This window comes from Colobus angolensis, unplaced genomic scaffold, assembly GCF_000951035.1.
Source record: "Colobus angolensis palliatus isolate OR3802 unplaced genomic scaffold, Cang.pa_1.0 Scaffold104, whole genome shotgun sequence".
NCBI lineage: Eukaryota > Metazoa > Chordata > Mammalia > Primates > Cercopithecidae > Colobus > Colobus angolensis.
Genome location: NW_012111364.1, coordinates 2,452,025 through 2,459,405, shown reverse-complemented (window position 1 = coordinate 2,459,405; position 7,381 = coordinate 2,452,025). Strand labels below are relative to the sequence as shown.

At 38.8% G+C, this 7,381-nt stretch overlaps 1 pseudogene; it reads left to right on the top strand.

Annotated features, from left to right (window-relative positions):
* The first annotated feature begins 1,037 nt into the window (after nt 1-1,037).
* On the top strand, nt 1,038-3,618 carry LOC105512816 (annotated as a pseudogene).
* The last annotated feature ends 3,763 nt before the right edge of the window (nt 3,619-7,381 follow it).

Genomic DNA, 7,381 nt, shown 5'->3' with positions numbered 1-7,381 from the left:
AAAAAACAACAGAAACCTAGAATTCCTCATATTTCAGTCCCCCAATGCTCAGAAAAGCTGTCCAAAATGGATGGAGTGTCATCTGCCCATACCCTACCTGAACTGCAGCTGAGGAACCCCAGAAAGCAGCCCACCTTGGGCTTTATACCTCAGGATGACGGGATGTGCTGGGCTGAAGTGTTGAAGACATCCTGTTCTCCTAGGGGACTGAAACTGAGCCCAGGCTGTTCCAGCCAGTCCCTTGCTACCTCAAGATGTTGCATTCCCAGCACATACTATGACTAATTTTGAGAACCATAAGCAAGAAAGTGGGGAGAGCTGGATCAGTCCAAGATCACTTAGGAAACTATCTTGCAATCACCACTTACAACTGAAGTTGATTTAATTTACTTCTTTGTAAAAGTAGATCCACTTTTTTCCTGATGGTATTTGTAAATCTTATTACAGACTCCCATGATTTTGAATAACATTAATATTAGTAGCCCATTTGGCAAATTCTATTAGTCATTAAAATTGTGGACTTTCCTGACACTATTCCTATAGACACCACCAATACCTGAATTTTCATTATATTCCTTAGAATGTATTGGTCATATTTTCCTCCTTTTAATATTTTGCATCTAAGTGAACCAACTTTGCCTAGCCAAACTCATTTACTTTCCCGAATTCTAGAACTTAGCAAATGAGTTCATTTTCATTTGCTTCACATGTCCATGTTTTTGATCATGTTCTGTTTAACTACCAGTGAGTTTCTATTCATAACTCAGTGATTAGCTCATATATTATCTTCCTCACTAACTGTCAAAGAAGAATTATTCACTCCATTTATAGTCTTGTACAGTTTTTTTATATGATAAGTTGGATGCAGTGCTTCCCCTGTTGCATTATAAACTCTGAGAGCAAGGACCTCATCTTATTCAGCTCTGTATTCTGAGCATCTATTACACTGGATGACACAGAGGTGAAGATACACAAGTGTTTGTTAGAAATGAATAGATGCACCTTTTGCGGCCATCACTAAAGCAGGAGCAGCCAAAATGAAGTTCAATCCCTTTGTGACTTCCGACCGAAGCAAGAACCGCAAAAGTCATTTCAAAGCACCTTCCTACATTCACAAGAAGATTATGTCTTCCACACTTTCCAAAGAGCTGAGACAAAGGTATAATGTGCGATCCATGCCATCCGAAAGAATGATGAAGTTCGGGTTGTATGAGGACACTATAAAGGTCAGAAAATTGGCAAAGCAGTCCAGGTTTACAGGAAGAAATATGTCATCTACATTGAATGGGTGCAGCGGGAAAAGGCTAATGGCTCAGCTGTCCATGTAGGCAGTCACCCCAGCAAGGTGGTTATCACTAGGCTAAAACTGGACAAAGACTGCAAAAAGATTCTTTTTTAAAAAAAATTATTATACTTTAAGTTCTGGGATACATGTGCAGAATATGCAGGTTTGTTACATAGGTATACATGTGCTATGGTGGTTTGCTGCACCTATCAGCTCATCATCTACATTAGGTATTTCTCCTAATGCTATCCCTCCCCTAACCCCCGACCCCCTGACAGGCCCCAGTGTGTGATGTTCCCCTCCCTGTGTCCCACAAAAAGATTCTTGAACAGAAAGCCAAATCTCGCCAAGTAGGAAAGGAGAAGGGCAAATACAAGTCAGAAACAATTAAAAAGATGCAGGAACAAAGTAATCTTATATACAAGCTTTGATTAAAACTTGAAATTAAAAAAAAAAGAAAGAAATGAATAGATGCTCTACCCTGAAGCCAGTTAAGAACCAGGTAATTACTGATATGGAAGAACACATGGTTTGGAGACTTCTTAATGTTACCACCTTATTGAGAGGTAGTGTGAAGGATCAGGACTGTTTCCCAGGATTTATTCTGAACTTGATGCATATGCATTTCAGCTTATGCTGATCTACTCTGTTAGACTCCTGTCCTAGTCCGACATTGCAGAGTTTCCTTTTCCCCGTGGGAATCAAGGATATAGAGTTGTGGAAGAGAATGTACCAATCAAATACAAAGACTCTAAATTCTGGCCAGGATCTGACACAGAGTGTATTATGAATAAATATTTGACAGCTTAATTATATTCCCATAGGGTTGTCAAGCTGTCTAATAGTCCTTGATATATGACAAACAGAAGAGCAAAATAACACAGAGAGACATTTGAATGCTATCTGAGTCATACTTTCTTCCAAATTGCTACTAAGTAATCAATTTTTAAAATACTAGTTTTATAAAAGAAGAACAAGAAAATACCTTTCTCCTGTGAATCAATAATATAAATAGCATTTGTGATTTTTCATTTCTAAACTGAGCTCAGATTCTATTGACCACTAGTAAAACACTCCTTGTAGGTAATAAACTCATTGGCTAAACTTGTAAACCAAGTTAAAGCTAAACAATTAGTTGATTACCTTCTACTCGTGTTTTACTAGTGGCCAATAGAGTCTGAATTCCATCTGGAATTTAAAAATCACAACCATTTATCCTAAAAGTGTTGCAGTTCAAAACCAATACATGTGTCCAGTGCACCAGCACCAGTCACCTGGCACAGAAGACATTTTGAAGCGCATTTATGGAAAAACAAAGATGAGGAGAAGAAGAGAGACATTGTGAAGAGACGTTGTGAAGAACAAAACTGTTCCACTGTCATTTTGTTTTCTTTTGAAATGTTGCTTTCTTTTAAATATTATTTTAAGTTCCAGGACATATGTTCAGGACATTCAGGTTTGTTACATAGGTAAACATGTGCCATGGTGGTTTGTTGCATCTAACAACCCATCACCTAGGTATTAAGTCCTGCATACATTAGCTATTTATCCTGATGCTCTCTCTGCCCCCACCCGCGACCCACAGCATGCCCAAGTGTGTGTTGTTCACCTTTCTGTGTCCATGTGTTCTCATTGTTCGGCTCCCACTTATAAGTAAGAGCATGCAGTATTTGGTTTTCTGTTCCTGCATTAGTTTATTCAGTATAATGGCTTCTAGCTCCATCCATGTCCTTGCACAGGACATGATCTCATTCTTTTTCATGACTGCACAGTATTCCATGACTTACATGTACTACATTTTCTTTGTCCAGTCTATCATTGATGGGCATTTGGGTTGATTCCATGGCTTTGCTATTGTGAATAGTGCCACAATGAACATACGTGCATGTGTCTTTATAGTAGAATGATTTATATTCCTTTGGGTATATACCCAGTAATGGGATTGCTGGGTCAAATGGTAATTTTGGTTCTAGGTGCAAAGAACAAAACTTTTAATGGGAGAAAAGATAGAAACATGAAATTGGTATCTGGAGTTGATCTATTATTGTATCGACCAGCTAATGAATGAGCTTGTTTTTAGTAAACTTATTATATGTGACTTTTACTAATCCTTCCCCTGAAGCAACGAAACATCTTTCTTTACTAGGTCCAATAAGCAGCTCTCTGAGTTCAGCAGTTGACCTCATTTTAGCATTCACTTAAAATTTGTATTCTTCTTTATTTTGTTCTCTTTAAATTTTATAGACTTCACTGACATGAGCCAGCAGAGATTTCATTCACAGATTTCTTTGTGTGTCCTCAGTGCAGAACGTGGAAGGAACTTGACAAGCTAACCAGGAGGTGTGTAGTCCCTCTAGACTGAGTAAAGAAGACATGACACGAACTCAGCAAGCCAATGATGGTGAGACACTTCTACTGCTTCAGGAGGGAGCTCAGAATTCAATTAGAGATGCCAGAAATAGCTTTCTACTACAACTAAAGTACTGAGTGGGAAACTACATGTCTCGACACATGAGTGAAGGTCTTGCTATTCCTTTGTGTCATGGATAGAACAGAAAAAAAGAGAATATGGAGCAATAAAAAGGTAAATGTGCAAAAATTTCCTCAAGGAACAATATTTAGTTTTCTACACTTGATAATGAGTGTCAAGATATATAGAAAGCAAAATTAAAAAGAAATATAAGGAATTTTCTTAAGAACAGTTAAGAAGAAAGAGGTTAACTAAACCAAGCAAAGCATTGAGTGAGGACAAAAAGTGAAACAGATTTGCTGCTGTCACTGCTACCATATACCACAGACTCTCCAAAAAGAAAAAAAAGTGATATGGTTCAGTCTTTCATAATGCAAACCACAGTCCTGGCAAAGGAGCAAGATATAGCAGTGCTGGGAAAACTTCAGTAATTTGCACAACTAAATCAACAGCTATGAACACATCTCCTAAACTCACAGTACATAAAACTGTCTTTTTTTTTTTTATTCTGAGAAAAGCATGTCTCCAGTAGATAGAGAGAGCAACAAAATAACAACTCTCTAAGTTTGATTAAAAAAGTAGTAATAACATCAGCAGCTATCATGTGTTCACTTCTTTCTACCTGGAAGGTGCTATGCCAATCCCTTTATGTATATTTTCTTATTAATCCTCAAATTCCTCTACACATCAGGCACTGCTAAACGTATTTTACAGATGGAGAAATCAAGCCTCAAAAAAATTGAGCAATTTAGGTAAATTTACACCGAGTGTTAGAACCAGGCTATGATCCCAGGTCTGCCTGATTTCAAGTTTGTGCTCTTTACCATTAGGCTGTACTGCACAGGGAGACAAAGTGCTTAATGATGTAAAATCAGAAGAAACATTTGAAAGAAAGTGGCAAAACTATTCTAGAATTTCTTCTGGCCAAGGAACACAATTATGAGTATGCCCTACTGTATTAGTCTGTTTTGACATTGCCGAGTAAAGACATACTTGAGACTGGGCAATTTACAAAAGAGAGAGAGGTTTAATTGACTTACAGTTCAATGTGGCTGGAGAGGCCTCACAATCACGGCAGAAGGCAAGGAGGATCAAGTCACGTCTTACATGGTTGGCAGCAGGCAAAGAGAGAGAGCTTGTTCAGGGAAACTCTCCCTTAAAAAACCATCAGATCTCATGAGACTTATTCACTTTCATGAGAACAGCAGAGGAAAAGCCTACTCCAATGATTTAATTACCTCCTACGAGGTCCCATCCACAACATGTGGGAGTTCAAGATAAGATTTGGGTGTGTACACAGCCAAACTATATCATTGATAACATAGAAGGGCAAATTTGCTCTCCTTTGGAAGAGGTAGCTGGATGAAGACAGGCAAAACCACCCAATAATCATGGTTTTAACTTAAAACTGGTATTATCCTATATCCTAACTTAAAGGTATAATGCACTGTCAACAGTAGAAATAAACATAGGTTCTAACAGCACAGGCCCATCTCAAGTAAACAGTTATGTATCCACAATTTCAAATTTCATATAACATAGTAGATATATATTGTGGGTACCTACACAGCATGCATCTTACCCCCATTTTTTCCCAAGGCTTTATTGACAATCAATTTGGTTAGAATTAACCATCCCCAGTTCCAAAAATTGGCTGTAACTGGAATAAATTAATCAGATAAATTCCATTATCATTGCCTCAGTGATTCACCTATGACAGAGCATGTGACCCAAGTTGGTCCAATCAAGGTGTACTAGTCTGTTCTCATGCTACTATAAAGAAATACCTGAGACGGGGTAAATTTTAAAGAAAAGAGGTTTAACTGGCTCACAGTTTTGCAAGCTGTACAGGTAGCATGTCTGTGGGGGCCTCAGGAAACTTCCAATCATGGTGGAAGGTGATTGGAAGCAGGGGAAGCAGGCATGTCTTATGTTTCAGGAGCAGAAGGAAGAGAGAGAAGAGGGAGGTGCTACACATTTTTAAACAACCAGATCTAGTGAGAATTCACTCACGGTCATGAGAACAGCAAAGGGGAAATCTGCCCTCATGACCCAGTCATCTCTCACCAGGACCCTTCTCCAACATTGAGGATTACAATTCCACATGAGGTTTGGGTGGGGAGACAAATTCAAATTATATCACAAGGTAAAGCCAAGGATTTGTGTTTGGAGATTTGAAGGGAGAGAAGAGTTCTTTCATCTGGACAGTCCAGTGAAGGACAATGAAATCTTGAACACTAACAGACATTTTGCTACCATAAGGGATGCCAACCTGTGATGGTTAATATTGAGTGTCAACTTGATTCGATTGAAGGATGCAAAATATTGTCCCTGGGTGTGTCTGTGAGGGTGTTGCCAAAGGAGACCAACATTTGAGTCAGTAGACTTGGAAACACAGAGCCACCCTCAATTTGGGTGGGCACCATCTTATAAGCTGCCAACATGGCTAGAAGAAAACAGGTAGGAGAAGTTAGAAGACGCAGACTTGCTGAGTCTTCTGGTCTTCCTCTATTTCCCATGCTGAATGCTTCCTGCCCTCAAACATAGGATTCCAAGTTGCTCCACTTTTGGACTCTTGGACTTACACCAGTGGTTTGCAAGGGGATGTGGGACCTTCAGCCACAGACTGAAGGTTGCACTGTTGACTTTCCTACTTTTGAGGTTTCTGGGACTCGGATGGGCTTCCTTGCTCCTTAGCTTGCAGACGGCCTATTGTGGGACTTCGCCTTGTAATCGTGGAATTCAATACTCCTTAATAAACTCCCTTTCATATAACATCTTTCCTGTTAGTCCTGTCCCTCTAGAGAACCCTGACTAATACACAACCCAAGGATGAAGCTGACACAAAAAGTAGGACAGGACTGGAAGAACTGCAGAACTAGTCATCTTGATCAAATCATGCCTGAATCATGCATTTCCTATTAACTCTTTTAATTCTCTGTACCAACAAACTGCCTTTGTTTAAACTAGTTAAAATCTTGTATTGTTTCAGTTAATCCAGTCCAATTTAACAATATAAAGTGTTAAGAAATCAGGCTTATTACCATTCTACATGTTAAGAACTCAAGTTCATATTCCATGATGCTAACTCCTCTTCCTTAGTGTTGATATTCTCACTTTAAAAGTTTCATAGGAAATAATAATCAAACACTTCCCACCACGCAAAATGGTGGTTGTATCTACCTATAAATATCGAACATTCTAGCCAAGAATGAATTTTACCTCCAGTGGATGTCTGGTAGATATCTCAAACTTTACATGTCTGAAACTGAGTGCCTTATCCCTACTCAACATTTCAGTTGTTGGCAATTACATCTTTCCAGTTGCTCACTTTCTGCTATTTTCCCCAACCCTCATTCTACTTCAGGCATACGGGCCTCCTTGTTCTTATTATAGGGCAGATTATTCACCGTCTTAGCCTCTTTCAACTGGTTGCTTTCTTTTCCTGACATTTACCTGATTAAGTCATTTTCTTGTTTCAAATATTTTCTGAGATACCACCTTCTCCATGAGACTTACTCTGTCCATGCTAATTAAAATTGTATCTGCCTCTCACACACACACCCTTCTCTGTTCTGTCTTTTCTCATATGACCCAACACTTTCTAATACACTGTTTAATTAATC